This window comes from Aythya ferina, assembly GCF_964211825.1.
Source record: "Aythya ferina genome assembly, chromosome: 3".
In the NCBI taxonomy this organism is placed as follows: domain Eukaryota; kingdom Metazoa; phylum Chordata; class Aves; order Anseriformes; family Anatidae; genus Aythya; species Aythya ferina.
Window position 1 is genome coordinate 82,594,931 of NC_140298.1, and position 13,719 is coordinate 82,608,649.

At 40.3% G+C, this 13,719-nt stretch overlaps 1 protein-coding gene across 12 annotated transcripts in view; it reads left to right on the forward strand.

Annotated features, from left to right (window-relative positions):
* The first annotated feature begins 975 nt into the window (after positions 1 to 975).
* Positions 976 to 13,719, forward strand: part of EYA4 (EYA transcriptional coactivator and phosphatase 4) — a 157,141-nt gene continuing 144,397 nt past the window's right edge. For 11 of the 12 annotated variants that reach the window (XM_084513340.1, XM_084513332.1, XM_084513343.1 and 8 more), the window contains exon 1: positions 976 to 1,193. The gene's annotated coding sequence lies outside the window, so the exon portion shown is untranslated. Of the gene's footprint in view, positions 1,194 to 1,640; positions 2,019 to 13,719 lie in introns of those variants that run through there. The other variant, XM_084513339.1, reaches the window with a different exon arrangement.

The following is a 13,719-nucleotide window of genomic DNA, read 5'->3' on the forward strand; positions in this document are numbered from 1 at the left end:
CCTGACATGCTCCTTCTGAAGATCATGGCATTTCTCTGAATGTTGCTGTCATTCTCTCCAGCTATAGGACCTAACTTCTGATTCATCTTCTGACTTTTTGACTTCATCCCTTTGAAGAGCAAAATTACTTGATAGAAAGAGGGTGATGCAACTGGTTGAACAATAGCCAGCCAATTCACCCAGTGAAACTCAAGAGGAAATACACGGTAAAAGTGTGAAAAGTGACTTGCAGGGATTTTCCTCCCCTTACCCACACCGGGTAGCAAAGAGACCAAACACGACTGTTGAACTTCCAGCAGAAAAGAGCCTTCAGTTTCCAGGCAGGAAGGGACTTTGCCTCCATCCACACTGATGAGTTTAGGAGGAGGGAGACAAACATATCCCATGGAAGGGTACTCTGTGGTGCTCGGTCAGCCTTCACAGAGAACCGACCTTCCCAAGAAGCCAGAACTACTTTACTGCGGTGGTTCCTTGTAGAACAAACAAGAGGGGACAGGTGGGAGAAGTGAACTTCTGGCTTTGGTACCCGTACTCAAGTGGGTCAGTGCTCCGTGCCCTTCAGCTCCCTTTCCTTCCTCCGCTCCCACCACTGCTCCACGGGCACAGTGAAGGTGCGGGGTCAGGGCACGGCAGGACGGGGAAGCCCACGAGCTCTGCAGTGCCTTGCCGAGCCGTGCCGTGCCGTGCCGTGTCGGGGCGGGCGGCAGCAGCGGGGCAGCCCGGCCGGAGCCTCCCGGCACAAGTGCACGGCAGCGCCCGGGGCTGCGCTCCTCACCCCGCACCTCCCCACTTTTGGGACCGGGCTTTTCGGCAGGGAGGGGGTTACCTTTCCTTAGCAAGGTCCCGTCCCTTGCCAGGGAAACTTTCATTACGTGCCTGTTGCGTGAGAGGCAACTGGTTGCACTCTCTGAAGTGCGAAGAGTGTTTGGCTTCTCCCGCACCAGCCTCCTCCTCCGTCTCTAACCCCCCCCCCCCCCCCCGCCTCCCGCCCCAAGTCTCCCCTCCCGTTTTGCTCCGAGTTGCGCTTTATTTGTGTGTGGAGGGGGGGGGGGGGGACTTGTAGGGGGGATGTCCTGGTTTTGCCACAGGAACAGTGCAAAAGGGGAACCTCGGCTCAGAGAAGGGACGAGAATAAATAAATAAGGAGCGGCCATAAAATAAAGGTAGCAGCATATCCCGGCGGCTACGAGAAGGTGAGTGTCTCCCTCCCGCCCCTCAGAGGTGCCGGGAGCCGCTTCGCTGTCGCATGTGCCCTTGTCCGGGTGTGAGCGTGTGCTTGCGTTTAGGGCTCATTTAGCATTGTTTTCCGACAAAACAAAACGTTGCCGCGAAACAAGCGCCGTGGGAAGGGGCTGCGGAGCCGGCTCGGGCTGTAGCCCCGGGCACCGGGCGAGCCAAGCTAAAGAAATCCGCCCTCCGGTGCGAGCCGGCTGCCTTCCTCCCCACCCGGCCGGCCTCTCCGCGGCTGCCAGACCCTGCCGCTCTGCCCTGGTCCCCCTTCCACCGGCTGCCACCGTACCGCTCCCGGAGCGGGGCACGGGGGGCGGCGGAGGGCAGCCGGCCCCTACCGGTGGGGAGGGCGGTGCGCGCTCGTCGGCAGCGCCCGGCGCTGAACTCGCCGGCAGCAGGCACGGGGGGTGCCCGAGGGGAGCCACCGGCATCGTTCTCCGTGCCCAAACCCCGAGGGCTGCCGGCCGCTGAGCTGCCTCCCCGGGCTGTCACCGCGGCCGAGGGGAGCAGCCCCCGCAAGGCCGGCGGGACCCCACGCCCAGCGGTCACCGGCATCTAAAGTTTCACCCGCGTTTGTGCGAGCGCTGCTCAGTGCCAGGGAGGCGCGCCGCTGCCCTGCCGCTATCCCGCAGGCAGGACTTGGAGCGGGGCGCTCGGGGGGCCGCCGGGACCCAGCAAGTGGCGATGTGAAGTGCCTGCTGCTCGCAACGCTCCCGGGATGCACGCTTGTCCAACCCCGGGGAGCGCCTCGGCTGGCTCGGATCTGAGCACGAAATCGTGCTAGAACAGTAAGAAACCAGTGTTTTCAGTTTTCCGAGGTTTTATTTGCGGGCGTGGGACACCAGAAAAGAATTGCTAAGACTAGAAACTGTATCCGAGGTAAACTAACCAGCGGTTTAGAGCTACAGTGAGGTATGCAAAGCAAGCATCTTCTCTCACCGTGGAGTAAATATATATATATATTTTTTTGGTCTGACCTCAGTATTTATTTGTTTATTTTTTGAAGAGTGTACCTCTTGTATTAAAGCTGGGGTTCTTTCATTGTTTCATTTCCTTAACGCTCAAAAAGCAGTTTCCTAAATTTACCGTGGGTTTGCCTTTTTCCTGCCAGCATTTCTCAAAAATGCTGCCGAGTTACAAATGTTTGCACACCTACACTACGTATCAGATTGTGAGTAAGTGGAAATACAGATTGACGTTTCTCTCTCTTCCTCCTGTCTGCTTTGACATCTAACATTAGCTGGGCTACTCTTAAACGGTTCTTCCTGTTTTCTTTTGAAATTTTTGGTATTTGCGTTACCAAATGCTCTTCAATCAAGTTTAATAAAACTAAAAGAGGAATATGTTGACTAACCTTTTAGGTACCTTTGTTCAGATAATGCATATGCACCTATAAATAGTTATGTATATATGGCTATACTGGTAGTAAGTTTAGTTGAAGGTTATTCTTGCAGGATTTGTATGTTTTACTGGCTTCGCAACACTTTGCAGTAGAAATTTATTCTGCTTCATGGATAATGCTAATGCAACTGATAAATTCTAAACAAGGAAATTAATGACTACAAAACTGGTCAGTTCCCAGATAATGGCAGTTTCCAGTTAAAATGTTTCAAACAAGGCAACTAGAAATCCAGCTATAGATAGTGTCCTGTTGCATATTTTTAGCCTCTGATGCAAGCTTTCAGAGCTACTGTTTAAACTTTACGTGACTTTCATATATTGCGTTCTACTTTTTAGTCCTAGAATTAATCAATGTTAAGCACTGGAAATTGGTATGGGAAATGACCTGGTGGAGTTGCACAATGTTCAATACAATCTTCAAGTGTTAAAATTTGAACTATTTTTTCCTCTGTTAAATATGAAAGTTAATTCATAAAGAAGAAAGAGATTCCTGGAGTTTCTGTCAAATGCTGTAGGACGTAACTGTGAAGTTTTTATGTGTTATCTTTTTCTTTCTTGAAGGTAAGGATTTTATGAACTCGGGGTAAAACAGGTCTCCCTTTTTATAAGGAGAGTTTATTCAGCATACTTCTATATTGCAGCTGCTGATCATATTTCATAGAGCTGTTAAAGCACTTAAAACCTAAAATTAGGTACTGTCTGGTAGTAAATATTTCAAATCACTCCTTGAAGAAATAAATAAAGTGGGCTTTAAAAAGAGACATTTTCAAATCTATCGTTGAACAAAAGTAATCTTGCTTTGCTTTTACTCAAAATAATACAATTTCAATCTAAATCACTGTTTTCAACAGTGTGTATTTTTCTTAAGTTTTCTTCATCTCCACTTTTCTTGTAATTTTATACTGACTTTATTTGATATCATAGTATGCTACTTTGTTCAAGCTATGTTTACTGTGGCAACACTTATATTAACAGGTATCAAATTAACTTCTAACATACCTGTGCTTCCAGTGAGTATCCTTATGATATCAGGAGCTGAAATGTAAGTTCCTTTGCTTCCTGTTATGAGTGTTCTCATATGGCTTTTAATTGCAGAAGCCGTACACTTGCTTGTTTTCTAGATTTAAGATGAATTAATTTACAGATAAGTATTCGTATTTTTTTTCTTGTTTATTTTGTTTTAGTAGCAGTTTTCTATATATCTTTCAGTTGAACGTGGTTTACTTATGAGTAGTTTACTTATTCATTCTCATTCACTTTTAGTATTGTCAGGATTTGCGAGAAGAATACAAACACAAGGGTGTCGGACTGAGAGACATCTGTTGAGTTTATCGAGTGTTTTTTAAAGCTTTATGAAATTTCAGCACTAAACCAGGTCTGGTAGCAGAAACACTTGTCTGCCTTAGGTCTTACTTTGTACTTGAGGATCCAATGTTATTTCTACTGTCTTGACATATCCATAATCTTCCTGCCATTTTGCTTGAGAAAAGCAGTGTTTATGTTGTGCAAGTGGAAGAAAAGTTTTGATACTTGTCCATCAATTAAGAGGTTTACAAGTGTAAACTTCTAATATGTTGCATTAAGTTAATATGTGATATTTTCTCTTTATATATATATATTTAAATATTGTGTAAATGTGTGTTCAACTTAACCTTTCTGTCATTGAAAAGCGCTAATTGATCTTGCTGGCCCTGACATAATAGTATAGTTTGATATTTGAAACCATTCAGCTTTGGCATGGCCCTTTAATCACCCCTGAGATTTCAGGGAAGGGTTCTGCTGAAGGCATAAGCTGCTAATCTTTTTGAAATTAAATAAAAATGGTTATTAAGAATATCTTCTCTTTACTCCCATTTAAAGTTAGTAGATGTTTGACCTATCCATGCGCTACAGTATACATTGAAAACTTTCTGTTCTACTTATATATATTAGGTGACATTTAAGATGTTACTCTACAGAAATCAGACTTGTATGAAACTTTTTTTTTTTTTTTTTTTTTTTTTTTGGCCAAGTCCACACTTCTGTGTTGCACTGTTACTAAATCTGTCATTAAATCAGAAGTGCTTAAAGGAACTTGGATGCACTTTGCAGTGCAAAAGAACTGATATGAAGAGTGCTTATCTGTCAAGTAAAGAATAAAATTTATTTGAAAAGGCAATAAAACTTACATTTTAGTCCACATTGTAGGTTGTAATATTGCCAGAAGGATTCCTTTTGGGATGCCTGTATTATGGGACTCTGGTGAAAAATATTTTAAAGTGGTTTCTTCTTAGCATCTCTAAGCCCAAGAAATGTGACGAGTAGGTGGCCCAGCTTTTGCTTTAATAATAAAAAGTAAAATTACTTTGATGATTGATTACCCTTTATCAAAATGCATCACTGGGCAGTCTCACTCACAGTGCTGTCTATATGCTAGCTGTCAGATTTTTGAGCAAAATGTCAAATGCTAATGGCTGCCTCAGGAAAATTAATGTTTAAGCATTTTATTTTCTATTAGTTTTAAATTTCTTCATCATAACCAAAGTTTATCATGAGAAATGATTATCTTCAGAACTTTCAGCGATTCATATCCCAGTGAGACTAGTATATATTTTGTCTGAAGCTATTAGGCTCAGGTACTGGACTAAATACTGATACAGACTGTTACTAAAATGAATTTTTAAAAGCCAGATTTTGGAGGTTTTTTGTGCCTAAATTCTTGTGAGGGTCTGTGTCTCTTTCCTAGAATAAAATGAATAATTGGCAATTTTTCCTTAAGCAGCTGTCCACAGAAATACAGCACAATGAATAACATGTGTAGGGTTGTTTAATTATATGTAATTTAAGTGCTGTCTCTGAAGAATAGCGTCTGTCTGGGCTGACTGAATACTGTGTCTCTGTGCTGGGGTTGCCTCCTGGACTATACAATTTGACTGATTTGAAGCAGCAAACTGCAAAAAGACCTCCCATATGCAAATTATTCACTTACAGAAGGCTAACTCTCATATAGGTGATAACTTTTACTTACTCATTTAAGTTAATATATACTACGTCTTTTGGTAACATTAAAATTTACTACTATTGCGACGTGACTCAGTGTAAGTTGACATTGTCAGCAGCATAAAGAATTACTACTGCCTTTTTTAAAGGCTGGGTAGACACAGCAAGTATTCTGCTCTTGACACATATGTAATTAAACCACAAAAACCTACATTAAAATACCATGAAGGGTCTGATTTAACCCACAAAAGTAAAAGAAATACAGAGCTGAGTTTGCAACTTTCCAAATAATTCTTCTCTATGACTATGTGTATGTAACTATTGAAATCAATGCTGGTACATGAGGTAATTGGAAACTTAGCTTGATGTTTTGTGCCAGATCCTTTGCTGTTGTAAATTGGAGTAGGAATGTTGAAATTACTGGAGCGGTCTCACATTATGCCAGATGAGTATCTAGTCCTCTATTCTTAGAGCAGTCTGTTATTTTTTGGGGTATTGTAGTATACTTTGTATGTGTTAGATCACATGCGCAGAGTAATCCAGCAATGCTTAGAGAAAAATAGAGGAGGGTTAGGTAAAAAAAAGTCAAAATCATATATCTGTGTTTTGTTTTTATGTTTTTATTCCCCCTTGCCCCCCCCTGCCCCCCCAAGGCATTTTCATACTCCTGTGTTAGGATGTATCTTTTATTTATTTATTTACTTATTTATTTTTAATGGCACTTTATAAATAACCATAGAAATATCTTTTACATTAATTGTATTCCTGAAAGCGATTCTGTTAGAAATGTTGTCAATTGACTACATTCTTTTAATTCCTTTTAGGCAACTTTGTTGCTCGTGGAAGTGAACAGCCGGATTGCATTTACTCAGGGACATTTCATGAATGCTAAGTCTATTCAACGAAAGGTGTGAAGTCAGTTTAACATGTTAAATCCCACCTGGATGTTCCTTTTTATTTACTGCAGTATATTCCCAGAGAACTGCAGAAAATGAAGGTCACCATGCTCCCACGTGAGAGCAACTAAACAAGACTCAGTATGCTTCAGCTTATGCATACTGACGTCACACTATATGTGAGGTCTTTCTTCCAGCTCTCCTGAGTGTCCCAGCACAGACATGGTTTCACAAAAACAGGCATAGCTCAGACAGATTATGCACATTTCCCTTGCCAAGTTCTAGCAGTGCAGCTCAGACTCAGCCTAATGTTCCTGTTCTGGTCTTCTTAATACAGAGAGCTAAGGAGCTGGAAACTAACGGGGCTGAACAGCACAGAGGTTTTACAAACTGAGTAATGGTATTCTGGGAAAGGGTCTCCAAAATAAAATTTTCAGGTTACCCTGAGGCAAGATTTGGAACTGTGGTAGGTTTCCAGAGTGGAAAGATTCAAATGCCTTTCCACTGAGCCATCCCACATGTCTTCTCACCCCACAACCCTAATCTGTTGTGGTAGAAGGAGCTGTAGTAATGTTCATGTTAATTTGGTTATTGCACCTTCTGAGAAGCATTTTTTTTTCAAAGCATGCTGAGCTTGACATGCAGCAGTATTGCTGGTAGTCGACTGAAATAAGAATAGTATATGTCACCTTAAATGGACAGCTGTGTATTTCCTAAACATTTCTGGTAGCTATTTAGATATGATTTGGCTTGTTTTCCAATTCTATGGTTAAAATATACTCTAATTTCTCCAAGGACTAGCTGAGTAGTCAGCAGATTTTTGGTTTAAGACACAAATGAAACAGAAGGAGCTTAATCCTTGACAGTTGTGAAACTACCCTGCTTCTTACAGTCTTAGATCTACGTTTAGGGAGTCCATGATTTCAACTGTAGTTAAAAAGATGCTGTCAAATCAGGGCTAAGACTCCAGTAGATAGACTGTAGGGTCTGTAGGAAGAGGAGCATCTTTTTCCTCTGTTTTCCTGGTGCCAGTTCACTAGGGGTCTTGGTTGGTACAAGCAGTGATACCAGTAAACTGTAACTAGTTCATGTGCGTGGCTGACTGTACCTGAAGTTTCTATGTCTATCCATTTGGCAGAGCACAGAAGAGTGAAGCTGTGGCTTCTTATTTGGTGGCAGTGCTTCTTAAGCAGCCCTTACCCCTCCTCTGCAGGCTACTCATTTAAGCTGGATCCGTTCCTCACCGTGGTTCAGAAACAGCTGTGCTGGCACGATGCAAAGGTCGGAATGAGTGGCAGCACCCACACTGCTGAAACTGGCACTGGTGCTGCAGAAATACTTGTGGAACCACAGCCTTGGTTACCTAATCTGCCACCTCTATTAACTGAAGTGCAGGGTCAAGTCTGTGGAATAGGTGGAATTTTTCAGAATGAAAACATTGTCTATAAAAGCAATCCCTTGATACTTAACCAAAAGTTATCGTAAATGTGCTCTTTAGCTAAAACTAAAGTTACAGCAAATAATTTGATATACATGCAGGTTAAAACAATGGAGAAAGTTAAGGTATCTTTGAAGGGGACAGCTGTGCTGTTCTCAGAGGAATGCAGGAAATCAGATGTGATACCAGAATACATAAACTTTTCAGGTCTAGACACTGGTGCCCAAAAGCTGCATTCACGAGGGAGAGGCAGAGTGTAAATGTACTAGCAGGAAAACATCATCTCCAAAGCCTATAGCATTCACAGCTGGTTGTGTTCTTTTACCACTATTCCTGTGGAAAGAGGTTGAATAATTTCTAAAATACGGCCATTACTTAGCTGTCACTGTAGACAAGTGCTTAATTTATGGCAATGATTTTTATTAGTCTCCACTGTCACAAAGTATTAACTTACATGATATCACGTTCCAAATGCCTTTTGTAAGTTGTTCACATATAACACTGAAATGCACATAGTATACTGCATCACAGGCTTATGAAAACTTGATCATGCCAAACTAGCAATATTATTTTTGATGTGAGTACAAGCTCTAGAGATAAGAGTAGTGATGTAATACAGTTCTGTAGGGTTTTTGACTTGACATGAATTTTTGCTTAATAAACCTGAAGGATACAAAACCAACTCAACATAAATGAAATGGATTAAAAAGGAAATTAAATATAGAGTTCAAAAATACTTACTTGCTAATTAATCTTAAAGGAGGGCACTATTACACAGAGCCTTTCAGGGGTTAGTCATCAAATCAAAACTAACTACTGTTTTACAGATTATAGAAAAACTAGTAAGATTTTGTGAAGTAGTATCTTTTATTAGATCATTTACTGACCTAAGAGAGAATTTCTTGCAAAATACGTTGTACTTCTGTCAATAGACTGTAATAACTGCAGTACTGCTACTACAAAGGTTGAGAGAAAGCAACAAAGAGAGCAGAGTGCTGATAGCATCTTCTGGCTTGTTCAGTAAACTCAGAACAAGCAGACAGTCTGTGCTTCAGTATAAATCAGTGGTTTATTTAAATAGAAAAACAAAACAAAACAAAAAACAACCAACCAAACAAACAAACCCTACAGGCCATGGCAAATGATCAGATTAGTGTCATAGCCAAAAAAAGGAATGATAATTGTTTAAACAAAGGACTGCATGGAGCAAGAGGAGTGACATCATCTGTGTAGGTAGTATGGGTGCATCTACTGTTGGAGAGCTGTGACCTCTTCTAGCTTTAGAAAGGAAGCTAGAAAAATGGAGAAGACCATAGGAATCATTGAACAGCATGTCTTCCAGTGAATGATCATAATTTGACCACAACTAGTAAAAATCCAAGTAGGGAAAAGACAGTGTCAAAAATGTAGACTGCATGGCACTTTTAATATTGTTTTTAACATTTTCTTTGTGATGTACAAAGATGAAACATAAGAGTTTTGCTCTTCTTCACTGTTTTCTGATTGTTTCATTTTAATTTGACAGGCTTGGTGCTGCTGTCGAGATTGGATGAGTAGTGATTGTCCTTACTTTGGGTATGAAAACACCCACGGTGTGTGCAGGAGCAACTGGGGGGATGCTGCCAGCTGGGAGTGATGGGCGAGCTACTTGCTCCTTCCTGCACCCAGGTGTTTTGAGGAAGCCTAGATATTGTTTGGACTTCTTCTATAGCTACCATTGCATACTTATTGAAGCATGTGACTGATGAATACAGCACTGAAAGTGTGGCATGACTTTTAAAAACAAATAAGATGTACAGATACATGTAGTATGCTGTCACAGCTTTCTTTTTAACAAGTGATTGGATTCCCTGGGTTAATTTGATGTGTAAAAATGCTGATTGCTTTTACTGGAGGATGTGCTTTTTTTTAAGTTCTCCCAAATTCTAAACGATAAATATGGTTTCTGTTTTAAAAATAATCTTTATTGTTAACTTATGCTATTTCTGTGTCACAAGATGATTTATTAATTTATTTAATGTGTGAGAGGTAAATTTGACAGGTCTTTTGGGGAGAGGAAATCATAAATAATTAATATTTTCAAGTTGTCAGTGTCTCATTAAATATTCTGGCTGACCAAACATAGCTTTTTTCTTTCTGTTTTCAGTGGCTTATTTATAAAGAAGTGAAACGTTTGATTTGTTTTCAGCTACTTTTTTTCAAAAAAAGAGAGGCAAAATATCTCAGAAATTAACAAAAATAGTTTATGTAGTAAAAAATATTTTTTTTTTTAATTAAATGTAAATAAGAGTATTCACATATGTGTGGCATTGTTGCATTTTTTTATTATTATTATTTTATTTTTCGTTGAGGATCATCTTTCCTTTTGGTAAGGTTTGTGTGGTTTTGAACTCTGATAAGTTTGAAAACACTATATGTAATTTTTTTTGGAGACCAATTTTCCTTTATTTTTAGGAGAACACAGTGGGGTTCTTGATCAGATTTGTTTACAAATTGAGTCCAGAAGCAGTTTTCACATTTGTTTTATTTATTTCTGGTTGAAATAACCTGTAATTGATTAATCTGGAACAAGTCAAAATAGGTCTTTGTAGCTGCATGCTACAAAGTATCTAACTGTTGGGAAGCCCCCAAGCATGAGGGGATTCGCTGCTCTGTTTTCAATCTTGGCAATTTCGCAGCATATTGTGAACTGTTACAATAAGGGAGGAATAGCCGAGTTATAATTCCACACTACAAAATTTTGAATCCTAATCCTTGATATTTGTTACACAAGTGTGGGATGGGATTGGTAAGAAGAAGAGCATGGGAGTCATTCTGAGATGTGTTTGCGTACCAAACTCGTACGCAGCTTTGCAAGAAAAATAAATGCTGCACTGAAGCATTATTTTACCAAAAGTAAATGAGACAAAGTGGTTGCAGTTGTTTACCATTTGCCAAGAAATCTTTCAATTTTCTTGACTTTTTACTTGTTTTCTTGTATGATAATAATGGGACAGCAGGCTGATATATCATCGCAGACCATTGCAGTCCCTTACCTGTTTACTTCCATAACTGATGCTTAGACCTCTTGGTCTGTGTTGCCCTTTTGTCTTGAGGGTTGCTTTCAATCAGTAACAAATGGTTTTGTGATGTTTTGAGTTGCTTCCTACTCAGAAATATCTGATATGGAGTCGGAATAGGATATTTTATTCAAGAAAAAATCAGCTCCATGATAACTGCACAAGCAGTGTTCTTCAGGAAACTCAGTTTAAGGAAGAAAACTGCATTGAACTGACAATGGTAAAAATGTTCACGAAAGACCACACAGAATTTACATGACTGTGTGTAACAAATTCATAGTGACTGGCATGAAAGCCAATTATTTGACTGGAATTTTGAGAAGTTTTCAGTGTATCACAGTTTGGTGCCATGAATTTTGTCTGTTTCAATTACTCTATTTAATATCTGACATGAATTCATATGCTCAGAAAGTAAGATATATAAAATAGCATATTATGTCCTAGTTAGAGCTGTGTAATTTTTGAGGAGGGAGGAGATAAAAGGAAAGTAGATGAATATAGAGCTATAAACACCTAATTAGTTTCAAAGCCCTCTCCCCTGTTTTTAACATTCATGAAAACTCAGAGTGAATAATTTTGTTGTCTCAGGATGTGGAAATGGCTGAGTTGTGTTACTGGGACCAAACAAACACCCTTTCATTTCCAGCAGGAATATTGAGCAGACCTTGGATTCCCTGTGATTTGGATGTATGTTTTTTGTATAGAATAGAATATATGTTTTAGACCCAGCGTAGATATGTGCATGGTCTTCTATACATGTATGCCAGGTAGAGTGGAAGAACAAGAATGATGAGCAGATCCTGAGGTGTTCCTACACATCTTCTTCCACCCAGCTGGTATGCTGACACCCATGCAGTTGGGTCTGAGGTGAGGGCTCGGTGTCACAGAGGAAGCTGCCATACTCATTATTTGTTGCTCAGTAGTTCCTGCAGATCCCTCGTCTCCTTCATGCAGCCCAGCAGTTGGGAGGTGCTTGTAGGCACTCATCCCTTCCCCAAGGCCTACTCAGGTTGTGCGAGTTGCTGTGTGAAATCCTTGTGCAATTTTCATTAATTAAAACAAGGAATAACAATGCGACTTCTCTATTTAAGCATTCCAACAGTAAATGTGAATTGCTGCAGTCCCAGCAGGATGTAGAACCTGGCCAAGAAGCTTTGCCTCCACCAGGGGCCGCTGGACGTACCCAGAGCTAAAATAAACTGTGGCCTGGGCGTGGTGTGCCAGGCTGGCCACCTGCTGCAGGCTGGGGCCTCTGACAGAGAGAGCTTAGAGCTTTGGGGGTCGCTTGTGGCTGGAGACATGTCCAGCTGGGGGGTCAGGGCCTCTAAGAAAGGGACCTCAGGACTTTGGAGGTCACTTGTAGATGGGGTTGTGTAGCCGGCTGGAGACCAGGGCTTCGGAGGTCACTTGTGCCCTGGGCAAGCTACAGGGAGCTCTACAGGAAAACTTCAAAACTTCCCTAAGGGTAAAATTCTCATTCTCAGCAAAGCAAAAATTGACTTGAAACCACGGGTGTCCAAAGAGACCTTATCGTCTAGAGATCAAAGCCTTAGCGGAGGAAAAAAAAAAAAAAAAAAAAGTATTAGAAGGGATGGAAAGAGAGGCATTCCATATTTCTCTTAATTCCCTAGACTGTGAAGAAAGGTTTGTTTCTGTAACACAACAAGAGCTTTCTGGGAGGCTCACTTCACCCACCTTGATTTCAGGTGGTGGGACCAGTTACCTCAGCTAAGCCTTTAGCAAGACTTCAAAGCCACTTCTACCTCCTGCAAGGATCCTTCTGATAAAAAGGAATGCAGGAATAAAAATGTGAGAGCTAAAATAAAGAAATAAATACTAAAATAAATAAATAAATATACTCTGTACCCTGTCTATATTTCTCTCCACCTGGCAGCTTTCCTCAGAAAAGCAATATGTGTTTAGATCCTACTGTCAGGATGGCTTTGCTTGCCTTTTTATCTGTTTATTAGATTTATATTTAAAGTTTGTTAATCATTTGCTCTCCCTTGAAGCTAGGTATAAATGATAATATTTCTTACTGTTTTTTTCTGCTGAAGAGTTGTTTCAATTAAAGTTGACATTTCTTTCAAGAGGATACAGCATAGGAGAAAACACAGAAGCCTGCAAAACTAAAAAATAGTTAACCATGAGAAATATATCAAGTAACATCTTTTCGGAAATTATGTTAGGAGCTGAAATTTCATTTTGCCTTACAACATAAGAAGGCTGATCTACTCTCTTTTTCTACCAAAACAAGGACAGACAATGATCTCTGGTTTTCAGAAAGACTTAATGTTATAATTTCATTTATTTTAAATGTGTTAAATTAGTATGTTTTTTCTTATTTGCTTGTCTGCTAACAGTGAATTTTGAAGAAAGCTTGGTTATAAAGCACATCACTTATTTCTCATCTGGAGCATGGATCTTTCTTCTTTTCCAAATGTGATACTAATAGAGACTGAGAAAGCAGCATGTTTTTACTGTACAAAAAAACTTTTTTTTTTTTTTAACTATAGCTATAGGCTAAGTTGATAATTTATTAAATCAGGATTCAGTTTCCTTTTCTTTTAGTTTATTTTTAGGTTCTATTTTATCTTATTTCAGAGAAGAGTGCAGGTGATATGTATGCAGACAGCTAGAGGAAAAAATGCTTTCCAGGAAGGAAATGCTTGAATGTTAGGCAGTGGCTGTACCATCTCTCTTGTTCCTTTCAATA